Source organism: Zootoca vivipara, chromosome 4 (assembly GCF_963506605.1).
Source record: "Zootoca vivipara chromosome 4, rZooViv1.1, whole genome shotgun sequence".
In the NCBI taxonomy this organism is placed as follows: domain Eukaryota; kingdom Metazoa; phylum Chordata; class Lepidosauria; order Squamata; family Lacertidae; genus Zootoca; species Zootoca vivipara.
Window position 1 is genome coordinate 35,762,779 of NC_083279.1, and position 12,857 is coordinate 35,775,635.

At 40.9% G+C, this 12,857-nt stretch overlaps 1 protein-coding gene across 1 annotated transcript in view; it reads right to left on the reverse strand.

Annotated features, from left to right (window-relative positions):
* MID1 (midline 1) overlaps window positions 1-10,598 on the reverse strand; it is a 196,645-nt gene extending 186,047 nt beyond the window's left edge. The window contains exon 1 of the mRNA XM_035114514.2: window positions 10,423-10,598. The gene's annotated coding sequence lies outside the window, so the exon portion shown is untranslated. The remainder of the gene's footprint in view (window positions 1-10,422) is intronic.
* Between the last annotated feature and the right edge of the window lie 2,259 nt (window positions 10,599-12,857).

Here is a 12,857-nt window from a genome sequence, read left to right on the forward strand (position 1 = left end):
AGTCCCATGAAGGCAAAAAAAAGTCTGAAAGCACCTGACGTAACAAATCAACTTCTCAGTTTTGATCTTGTGTGGGTTTGTTTCTGAAGGACAAAAGGAAAGTTCACATACAATAGAACTTTGCAACTTAACAAAGAAAGAGAAAACCTATTCACAAAGTTTGCTCTAACTCAACTTCTAAAGTTACTGACTGACCTCAGAAATACTGACTCACAAATGTGAGGTAATGGAAAGTATAAAAAAATCAAATCAATCTCATTTCCTTTTTTCATGGTTCTGTGCTGCTATTTTTTCATTCCCCCCCCCCCATCATTTTTATCCTGAATCATACAGGACCACAACACGGGTGCCTAAAGCAAGTACATATAATGGATACCCTGCAAAGGATGGACATTGATCCACACAAACCACAGTAATTAATGACAGTGCTGTGGCAGGACCACAGGGGACATGTCAAGTATAGATTTGTTGATGGTATCAAGTCAGTGCTGTATCCTAAGCCCCAAAACAAATTTTATTCATTGTTTTTTTGTCACGCAGCCATCATCTCGCAACATTCCAGACATAGCCAGAAGACAATACTTCTCTTCTCCACCCCCATCCTTGTTTAAAGTTATATTTTATGGTGGATATGTGTTTTTGCACGGCTGTGTCTTGCATTGCACAAACTCTTCATGGATGTATTTTCATACTCATACCTTTCAAACAAATTATATTTGACTAGTTCATCAGCATGAGGGTTTGAATCAGGTGCTTCCTGGTCTCTGTTATAAGCACACTTTATATCAAGAGTGAATGAAGTATAAAGTCAAGAGAGAAAAGGGGGAATTCTTTCTAGGCCACAAACATGGCTCCTTGCCCCACCTCCAACCACCTGATAGGTTCTTAACGACTAGCCTGGTTATAAGCACTTCCAGGTTATAGCTGGCTTTTTGCCTGAACTAAAGCATATCCTGGATCTTGAAAAGTCTCTTTTTTGTTAACCTTCCCACCCACCCATGGCTCCTCTTGCCACCTGCTTCCTTCTCAGTCTTCCAACTTCCTTGTCTGCCTGCTGCTTCCCATTTCCAGTTTTTTTCAGGCTTACTCCTCAGTTTTGACCTTGACCCACTACTTACTCCAGACTGACCTTGGGCTACAGTTATGCAGCCGACTTCCTAAATTATGTTTTAATTCTCCTGTTGAGATGAGTCACAGAAATACTTACAAACTCCCATCTCAGCCTTGCCAGGATTTCGGATCAGCATGCCATGTAATGGGTAGTACCGGTACTGTTTATCATTATTATTTTTCAATAGATGTGCAATTATTGCTAATATCATTTCCATTGAACATTTCTATTATCTCTCTAAATGCATTATTTTATTTGATGCAAGAAGCAAGTCATCCGTAAATCTGAACTAATACTCTCCTGTTTTATAGTTTAAAGCTAGAAGTAAATATATATATAGATTGATGATTACATAATCCACTTTGGAAAAAATCCAGGAATTTATTCTAGAAGAAGAAGAAGAAGAAGAAGAAGAAGAAGAAGAAGAAGAAGAAGAAGAAGAAGAAGAAGAAGAGGAGGAGGAGGAGGAGGAGGAGGAGGAGGAGGAGGAGGAGGAGGAGGAGGAGGAGGAGGAGGAGGAGGAATAGTTTGGATTTGATACCCCGCTTTATCACTACCTGAAGGAGTCTCAAAGCGACCAACAATCTCCTTTCCCCTCCTCCCCCACAACAGACACCCTGTGAGGTGGGTGGGGCTGAGAGACTTCAGAGAAGTGTGACTAGTCCAAGGTCACCCAGCAGCTGCATGTGGAGGAGCGGAGACACGAACCGGGTTCCCCAGATTATGAGTCTACCGCTCTTAACCAGTACACCACACTTTATCTGTGTTGCCATCAAACTAGAGTGACTACTACGGTATGTGAATCGTGCCATAATTTATGGGCTGAAATAAAGGACAATTCAAACACTTGTTCTTAATTCATACAATGAAGATCCCTCCCACATCTTGCCATCCCCCAAATTCACTGCAACAGATCTTTCAACACTCTCTCTTCAGTTGCTTCTGGAAAGTAAAGACAGTGAGCAATACTGGGAAAATTTAAATGGAAAGCTAATCAATATCAGTATATAGATATTGTTAAAGGTAAAGGGACCCCTGACCATTAGGTCCAGTCGTGACCGACTCTGGGGTTGCGCGCTCATCTCGCATTATTGGCCGAGGGAGCCGGCGTATAGCTTCCAGGTCATGTGGCCAGCATGACAAAGCCGCTTCTGGCAAACCAGAGCAGCACATGGAAACGCCGTTTACCTTCCCGCTGTAGCGGTTCCTATTTATCTACTTGCATTTTGACGTGCTTTCGAACTGCTAGGTTGGCAAGAGCTGGGACCAAGCAACGGGAGCTCACCCCGTCACAGGGATTCGAACCGCCGACCTTCTGATCAGCAAGCCCTAGGCTCAGTGGTTTAACCACAGCGCATAGATATTGTTAAGTAGAGCTCAATTTTCTCAGTTTTGATTAAGCATGCATGCAGGAGGATAAATGCTACTTTGGGTTGAAAATGAAAACTAAGATAACCTAAGGAAGTTTACAGAAGGAAAGTTTCTCTACCACCAGTTAGTTACCTGTGATCTCTCCAAGTCTGGGAGGGGCTATGTTGAACCATGTGGGATGGGATGTGGAGAGCTGCTAAATAAGCCACATAAATTCTGGGGACATTCTCTCTTTAGGCCAGCAGCACCCCACCATGCCCCATTACTCTTTGTTCAGCAGCAGCCCCCTATGTTCTGCAGAGTCTTGGGGGGCAGTTTCAAGGGTTTACACAGTGGGAAAAGAGGGCAGGAAACGTAAGGAAATTGATTTTAAGATCCAAGCATGTGACCCTTAATTGAAAAAGTCTACTTTTAAATAAGGGAATTGACAGAATCTGGGGGAAAGTTGTTTGTTTTTGAAGTAAAGATAAAAGTCTATATGGCCTCCAAGACACAGAAGGCAAGACAGAGTAAGCAAAACTATATGGTTAAAATACTGGCAAACCTTTGATATTTGTATAATGGGAATAGATATTGAAACGTAATAACATAGTCCTCTTGTATTCAGACTTAAAAGAAAAGTTTCTGGAAATAATGACCAGATGGCAAATCACCCTAGCCAATCTCAGGAAAATTATCAGCAGATATGACTCTATTTATTCGAAATGCAGGACACATGTTGATGCCCATTATCATTCATGATGGTTATGTCCCATAGCACATAATTTTTGATTTCCTTTTCAATTAAAGTGACCACAAGCTTATATAACTCACTTTCTTTTAGCCTTTGCAATTAGATAGATAGATATGAGGGAGACATTTAATATTATATTAAGGTCAAACAGCTAAGATATTGTGTGTGTGTGTGTGTGTGTGTGTGTGTGTGTGTGTGTGTATGTGTGTGTGTATAATATATATATATGTATATATATATGTATGCAAAGTGCCAGGAAAAAAATTGAACTCCATGCAGAATTGAACATACATAAATGACCTCCATAACAGCAAAAGTGGACAGTTATGTAAGAGGAAACTGCACACAATTATGTTTATCATCCTTCATTAGTTACTGGAACAGTAAGAACGTTGATATATAACACAAGTTGCGTGCCTTTAGAACTTTGCAGTGTACATAGTTTATGCATGGGGAATTTTTTTTAAAAAAAATCAACAAAACTGAGGTCCATTGACTGGGCCTGTATAGTATCTCATCTACACATCCACAGTTTTGGCATCATCCCCTGGACAGCTAGAATCTCTTACCAAGATCTTAATAGACTGCTCCCAGCAAAGATGTGCAACTAAGGTATCAAAACTCCCTATAGAATCCCAGGTGTTTTACTTAAACAGATGTCCGTTGGGTCACAAAAATATCCTTTCTTCTGTCTCTTGGCCAATGTTTGCAGCAAGCTCCTCCCGAAATTCTGTCTGCTGTCTTCTGGGAGTTGGTCTGGCAACACTACATCACCTCCAACACAACTGGGTTTACTTCCAGCCATCCTGCAGAGCTGGCAATGACTATGCAGTGCAGCTTCTGACAGTGAAAAGATATTCCATGAACAAAAATCTTTTGCATCTAAGCATGCATACACATATATGTATATATATTCCACTTCCTTGATTTTGTTTATCCTTTCTCTGGTTAGGTCTGGGTTTTCTGAGGCCAATAATTATTTCTAAATGGATAATCACGTGACTATCTTAACTCATGAAAGACATCACACACAATCAGCATCTTTCCCCCTGTATGTGTCTATTCATGTCATTGCTCCAGGGTAGCTATTTCGCTCGATTTCTTAACATTTTATTTAGCAAACAAATCACACATCCCAGTCAAATGCCACTGATTTACGTCATGTAGAAACAGATCTGAAGAAGCATAGGCAAAATAAGAGCAAACAGATGTTTGCAAACCAACCACTGTGCTAATGGAGGTAATATGGCAGCGTTTCAGAAACAAAACATATTATATACAGTACTGAGTTGGCCAGCAGAGTTTTAAGCGCAGCTGCATAACTCTGGCAAGAGACAGAGCATTTCAAACTGCTATGTGGCATTATTCAATAGCAAGTGAAAAAATTACAATTATCTGATGCATAAATTGTGTCCTAACAGAAAATCGAACTATGACATTATACACCGAGGAAGTAATTTTAAAGCTGCTACCTGCTACCTAAAAAAAAAAAGCATAAAGTGGTAGATAGGGAAGAAACGAGTACTGATCTCTATATCTTGCAACCACATTATAAATCATGCCCCAGTGTTTGAAAAATGCTATTAAGTAGGGCAGCAATATGTTTGTTGTTGTTTAGTCGTTTAGTCGTGTCCGACTCTTCGTGACCCCATGGACCATAGCACGCCAGGCACTCCTGTCTTGCACTGCCTCCCGCAGTTTGGTCAAACTCATGTTCGTAGCTTCGAGAACACTGTCCAACCACCTTGTCCTCTGACGTCCCCTTCTCCTAGTGCCCTCAATCTTTCCCAACATCAGGGTCTTTTCCAAGGATTCTTCTCTTCTCATGAGGTGGCCAAAGTATTGGAGCCTCAGCTTCACGATCTGTCCTTCCAGGGAGCACTCAGGGCTGATTTCCTTAAGAATGGATAGGTTTGATGGATAGGGCAGCAATATGTTTGTCTACAAATACCAGCTTTTAGGTTGAATACAACCCTAGATTAGGAATGGGGAGGACATTTGGTTCAGTTCATCATTAAAGGTGAATTAACCTAATTCACACTTCCTAAAACAATTTGAGAAGTGAAACACACTCATCCTTTGAAACCTGCATTTCTCCAAATTTTGCAATGCAAAATGTCCGAGCTCCAGGACATTCGGGATCCGAGGTACAACTGTATTTCCATCTAAAAAGTGCCCCCTGCAATACTCATCCTATTCAGAGTATAAAATTAACTAACTGCAGTACTGCAGCTTTCCCATAAACAGCAATAGCTACAAAGAATAGAGGTTCACGGCCTGGCACATAAACAAAAATCTCAACCAGTCATATGTTAAAGCTCAGTCTGTCATATCAAAGAGATTTTCTCTCCCTTCAGCCTTGCCTCATGTTTAGACAACTATAAAGACGGTGCCTCAAGTGCCTACATGAACTCAGGAGGTCTGTTGGGACATGGCACCAGAATGCTTCATATTCTTTTTGCTAGGGTAGCTTTCAACAATAGTGCTGCATTTCATATTTCACAAAGATTGAGTCAGAAATCAGAGAACCCAATGCCTCGTGATCAGAAATCAATTTATAAAACTAGATTGCAATTCTGCTCCACAGATTATATTGCAAGTTGAAAGCTGCCTTTCTATCAGAACTATTAAAAAATATTAATGTTTTAGTACTTAGATGAATCTTACTTTAAAATATATATTACCCAAGGCTTATGGAGGAAAGCTATAGGGTTAGCACAGTTTAAGAAACTGCATTCCCATAATACTCTGTATTATGGCTAGTTGCCTTCCTCAGAATGAATATAATAATAATCTCGTGACCTTAATTCCTTCTGAGACAGATCAGGCTGTTATATTATTTTTTTCCTAAAGCTACTGGTTTAGGCAAAGTGGTCAGGAAAATGCTGGTATTAAGGTACATTACAGTATCAGGTTTCCCTAAAGCACAACATAAAATATGGCTCTCTGTATGGGCCCACATTATTTCTGATCAAAATCACAATTATCACCTTCATTTATCAATATGGCATGGATATTGCATGCCTTAGATGCACATATTTTGGCTTATAAGCAGTATACAAATTATTTTAAAATCATCTATGACTTCGCCACCCAGGCTCTGCCCATCAGCTTGCCCCTGATAGGGCATATTCAAACTTCAGGAGGGCAACCCGTCAGGGAAGTGCCCCAATGGCCAGCTGCCATGGCAAAGTCATCTTCTCCCCCTGGGGATGTGAGGGGTTGCCTCACTGGGCCACAACCTCTGCCCACCTCTGGACTAGTTAAGCAGCCATTCTCATACCCCTGGTCAGATACTGTATAGGCGTTTTACTAAGACTCTATAGTCTTAAACCCAGAGAACTGCAGCTAACAGTTAAAGGGACACGGCAGGAACTTGCAAAAGAGGAAGCAACAAGTAATTCACACTTCATTATTTCACCAGTGCAATGTAAGATGCAGGAGAGCAAGGCAGACATTCCATGAAGGGAGATGCCCAAACTCCAGAGGTGGAAAAACTCCATCTTTCGCACATTATTGCAAAAAATGAGAAAGGAGAGTGTTTATCGGATCTTGCCATTTTGAACAACTCACAAAAGAGTGCAAAGTTTCTGTCCTATATAGATGTAGAAACTGGAGAATATTACTATAGTTCAAAAGAATTAAAAAAACACCAACCCACTGAAATAATTACTTTTTCCCCCCAATCATCTTAATTTCTAGCCCACTTAAGACACCTAGTGGCTAAACATTTGTCAGACATTGCACGACTGACCAAACGTACTTCTAGATATGGCTCTGTACATAAATAGCAAAGCATTATTCCTACTATAATTTCATTAATATCCCACTTTCATTAAAATATGTACAAGAAATCAATTTTAAAGGATACCGCACACAATAAAGCACATCTTAAAAATGAACTATAACAATAAAACAACCGGTTTTGACAAAAGCTGTTAAAATGAATAGCAACAGATACATAATGAGAGTCCTGAAAAAGTCTGTCTAAATAAAATGATTTTTTTTCTGCTTGCCTAAATTCAGACAGCAAGAAGAGCCAAGACATATTTCTACAGAAGCTATGCAAGGTTCCTGGATGCCACAACAGAAGAGGCTCTTTCCTGGCTACTTACTTGCATTCCATAAGAGCTAGTGGTACCCAAAGGAGTGTCCTTGTAGGGTAACTGAAGTTCCACACAGGTACCTATGGAGCAATGCCATTCCTAGGATATTCTGGTCCCGAACTGTTTCAGGATTTAAAAATGTGAGAGCAAGCACACTCACCTGAGCCTAGAAGAAAACTAGTAATTGGTGAAGCTGAGAAAGCACTGGTGTTATATGGCCTGAACAGGCAGCTTCCATCATTGCCACCCCAGCTGTGTGCTAATTCAGCTGAAGCTTCCAGACAATTTTCAGAAGCAGCTCCACTCAAGGCCCATTGCATCAAACTAAAACTAAGTCTGGGTTTTCTTTCAGGACAGGATACATTCTGAGTATAAGATGATTCATAAAAAAACCCAGCTTGTGGCCACTGCCATCATAACTGAGCATCCAGGTCTCGGAAGTTAAGAAACCCCCATTTCCATCCTTATTTCTTCAGGAGGTGTGCAGAAAAAGGCTGGAGACCTCATTCAGAATCATCACAACCCTCAATCAACATTTGATTAGAGGGGTTGTTGGTTTTTTACAATTAAGCAGTATACAAATTCTGTTAAATATATGCAATACTTGCAAAGCCACCAGCAGACTCCATTGCAACTACACACAATACTGTGGACAGGGATGCTTGGAGATGTAGTCCAATAACATCTAGAGAGCCACAGGTTTTCTACCATTGTTGTACTGAGCCAAAGGGGTATACCTAACACTGTCAGCGCAGCACACCCGATTTTTGCCACTCCACCCTAGCTACTGTAGCCTTCTCTGCCATGTTCTAGAATCTAGAGGCTCCCCAAACCTCAGTAGAAGTTTTGAGGGTATCACCTTCCACAAACAGAACTGATTTCCACTAAGGCAAAGACATCATTGGATACAACCACAAGTGATTATGGTATGCTGTGAGGTCATGCTCTCAAAGGTATCATTTCCCACTCAATCATATTTTCAGTAATTAAAAAATTGTTCTCCGTGGATTTTTTAAAATGTTTCCTGTGAAGCCAAGATCCTCAAGATGTTGAAGATCCTCGATTCCAGGTGAATATGTCAATGGTGGCTTCCAGTTAGTGTAACAAAGCATGATTTATCAACATTTCTCTTTAGCAACTAATAGGAATTGGATTGTTTAATATGGATTTGGATTATTTTATTGTATTTTGTGTCAATTTCATTGGAAACCTACTTGCACTGTTGTGCACTGCCATGGAATCATTGATGAAGGATTGTATAGAAATGTCTTACATAAATAAAACATTTTACATTAATCATTTTGGAGCACAATAAAAACCAACCCAGAAACGCAGGGGTCCCCAGACTACGGCCCGGGGGCCGGATGCGGCCCAATTGGCCTGCCAATCCGGCCCGCGATGACGCCCGCCGCCCGCTCTTATGGCGCGCAGGCTCTTCTGGGTCGGAAAAAAGCGCCGAAAATCCTTTGTGCGCATGCGTATGGGCCTCTCCCGACCCGGAAGAGGTCATTTCTGGTGCACTTCCGGGTCGGGGGAGGCCCATACGCATGTGCACAACGGATTTTTGGCGCTTTTTCCACCCTGGAAGCGTGCTGCTGCGCCAGTAAGCGCCCGTGCGCATGCGCACAGGCGCGCGCTCCCCCGTCCTCTGGCCCGCCGCGCGATCGGCGCGGTGGGAACCGGCCCAAACGCCGGTAAGTCTGGGGACCCCTGCAGAAACGCATGAAGTACATTTACAGTTAGGAAACTTCTAGTTCTCAGGTTCCAGATTTTTTACTGCAGACAAATTCCATTGTAATAAATGGCATTGTACAAACAAAGAGGTTGAAATCAGAAACACATTACTGCGCATAGTTATTATATTTGGTGGTCAGCAATCCATCAGCTTTGCGTGTAATCCCAATATTACTTTCATATACTGCCCTAGACAAAAGATCCATTTATTTTATTTGTTCAATGCCTATGAATGCACATCAATTGGGGGGACGCATAGCCAGTCACAATTTCATTTCATTTCCAAAGACAACTAAGTCACACCGCTCCTCTGCAGAAACTCTTAAAAGAAAATACAGCATTAATTCATTCATTCTGAATTGCAGGAGTTTATTAATGCTAGATAGATAGATATTTATGAATATGACTTAGATTAATAATTACATTTAAATTGCTCTTGTCCTTTATTCTGAATTTTTATTTTAAACTCCACAGGTATCATGAAGCTTCCAGTTCTGTTGCCTAGTTATTATATAGGCATTCATAGACAGAAAAATCCTTAGTGGTAAGAAAGGGAACGTTGTGACAATGCTAATACTACCAACTGCTTAACAGATACTACTTTTCAGGAATATTAACACTGTATTTTCTTTTCTCAGCACTTCATGGAATCAAAGCCTACAATACAGTTAATGTGGTTCTTCAAGGCTTATAATTAAATCTTAGAGAGAAAGAAAACGTATCACACTATTAAAAGCCCTGCACCTGTTTTGGAATAGTTTTTTTTGTATGCCACTTGGTGCTCTAGAAAGAAAACAGTTAAAGAATCCCTTTCGCTCACAACTCTCCCGACACTTCAGTCAGTCTACATAGCCCCAAAATATTTAGAAATAGTTGCTACTTGTTTTTTCTGCATGCAAGTAGTAGGAAATGCTGTGCAGCAGAAAAAGGATACCGATGCTTGTTCTCCAAGACTGGGATTTTTTACTTTTCTCCAGATTCAAGGAAAATTCCCTTGGAATTCCAAACCGAAAGATGCAATGTCCAAATCATTGTCTTTGTCTGGCAATTTCACATGTTATCCTCCCCCCCCCCCTTCAGATGCCATATCTAAGATAAGAAAGTTTGTTGTCTCTTTGGAAAAGAAAGTGCAGCATAATTAGAAGCGCATGGGGTGCCAGATAAGCCAGAACAACTGATTGCCCACACAGCTGGTGCTGAGCACAACCACTATAAACTGTCTGGAGATATTTATAACACACACACACAAGCCATTCTAGTATTTTTTTTAAAAAAAAATCACAGCTGTAAGAAAAGAACTAGACAATCTGATATTTCCCTCCTCTACTTTGAAAACAAAGATTATACACTAAGCTCAAGTATCTTACCTCTTCCTCCATTATTCTTTTGTGCCAGATGATTCTATTTTCCAGAAGTTCTGTTGTAAAAACTTGATAGGGGTTCTTGTGTGTGTGTTCCTGGTCTGTGTTGTTTCTCTTAGGACCAGCTGAACGGTTTTGTAGTCAGTTTGATTCAGGAAGCTGTGCTCTGTCCAGCCTACCAATCACTCCCACTTTGCAGGGTGTGGGCTGCTTGCTTACTTGTCTCTCTAGACAGCTTAAACACCAGCCGGGCTGATTTAAGTCTAACAGGTTTCCTTATATACATAACTGTAAATTGCATTCCTGGAAGGGAGAAGACAGAGAAGAATAGGTAACTTAAAACTATTTTCAGTTAACTCAAGAAATGCCAAATGAGTTAATAAAATGCAATTTGCTTGGAAGCCACTACAAAATGGGTAAAACTTTGGAAGTGTGCCTTAGGGTGATGGATATTACTGCATTACATTAAACATTAGAGTAGACCCACTGAAATCAAGTAAGCATTGATTTCAATGGGTCTCCTTGATGAGTAAAACTACTATTGATTACCTACAGACATTAAACAAATGTGCCTCTTTCAATAAATAGTTTTCAGTTAGTAGGGGAGATGACATATCATGAGATAAAGCATCCACTACAAAAAAAGAAAGAAAAAAAGAATGCTCTTATAAAAACAACTTCAAAACTAATTTTCTATTGGATTATGTGTAATTAAACATGCTTGTAAGTGTTAAGACCATATCCTGCACCACCTTCCCCCGTGCCAATGCTTCCTCTGCTGTTTTGGTCTCCCCCCCCATTTTTAAACCTTGCTTTTTAAACTTAGAGCCAGCCAGAAGTCTGACGTATGAAGTGCAGCTACAATGTGCGGGTTTCAGCAAATTGTACTACACCCTGAAGCACCTCATTGCAAAGCTTGGGCGAATTTATGCAAAAACTGAAGTCCACCATGGTATGTAGAGAAATTGCCCAATCCATGTAGGAAGCTACTGTACATGAATATGTCAGCAGATTAATATTTCACCAGATGTAGCATTCAACCATTTAAAGTGCCTTCCATGTGTTTGCTGTAGTGCATGGGTAGGCAAACTAAGGCCCGGGGACCGGATCCGGCCCAATCGCCTTCTAAATCCGGCCCGTGGACGGTCTGGGGATCAGCGTGTTTTTGTGTTTTTACATGAGTAGAATGTGTCCTTTTATTTAAAATGCGTCTCTGAGGCATAAGAATTTGTTCTTTTCCCTCCTCCAAAATATAGTCCGGCCCCCCACAAGGTCCGAGGGATAGTGGACCGGCCCCCTGCCATAGCTGTCAAGTTTTCCTTTTCTCATGAGGAATCTTATTCAGCATAAGGGAATTTCCCTTTTAAAAAGGGAGAACTTGACAGCTATGCCCCCTGCTGAAAAAGTTTGCTGGCCCCTGCTGGCCCCTCTTTTCTTCCATCTACCCCTCCCCCCTGCCCTGTGTGGATATTTTGGTGATTTAGATTAGTGAAAGATTGATTCAAGCCTTGCCCCAGGCAAGTCACTATCTGCAGGCTTCAGTTGTCCATCTGCTCTGTAGGAGAGAACAACAATGGGACACTCAAAGGAAACAAAATAGTGGGTGAAATGCTGGCAATGAGAGAACAGCTGGAGGAGGTATGATGATGGGAACATCTTGGGGGGGAAAGTTGAGAGTGCTCAGAGGTCAGCCTCTCTTTCTGCTGCAGCATTAGCCCATGACTCAGGAGATGCACCAGTGACAGAGACATGTTCTGACATGTGGTGACCTAAAAGGACCAGCGAAGCCTCTCTGTGCAAAAGTTTCTCTCTTACTGCCTCTGTTCTTTTCTCAAGTGGGAAGATATCAAATCTCAATATCAACGCATTATGATGCACTTCACCCAAACACTATCTTTAGTACATTTTCATGGATGCTATACTTAGCTATCATTTCCTCTTCCTCGAAGATATTAATATTTGGCTTTCACGGTGCAGAAGGAGCCCCAAGGCTAAGCTTCTGGAAGAAGAAAAAACTAAAACTAAATAAATAATCAATGCCAGCAATATATATATGTATATGTATGATGAAGGAAACAATAGAAGAGGAAGTTGAAGCTTGACCAGGGAATGCACTATCTGCACAAACACATTACTCTGCATTAAAGAAGAGTCAGTTTAGATTAGATAGAGAAAAGCTTCCTAATCAGAACAACGAGGCAGTGATGGAATACCATGCCAAAAGAAGCCACAGACAGAACGGAAATGCTAACAGAAAGATTAGATAGTGCCTTGAAAAAAAAAGAAGGCAGACACCAGATAAACCTTTGTTGTTTAACTTCATGCATGCACACACCACAGTCTTCTCAGTGTTTGTTCCTCATTGTTGTTAATTAAATGATGGGTCCGGTCCTGAAACCACATACTTCACTCTGTCAGAAGTCCTTAGTTAGAAGGTCCAC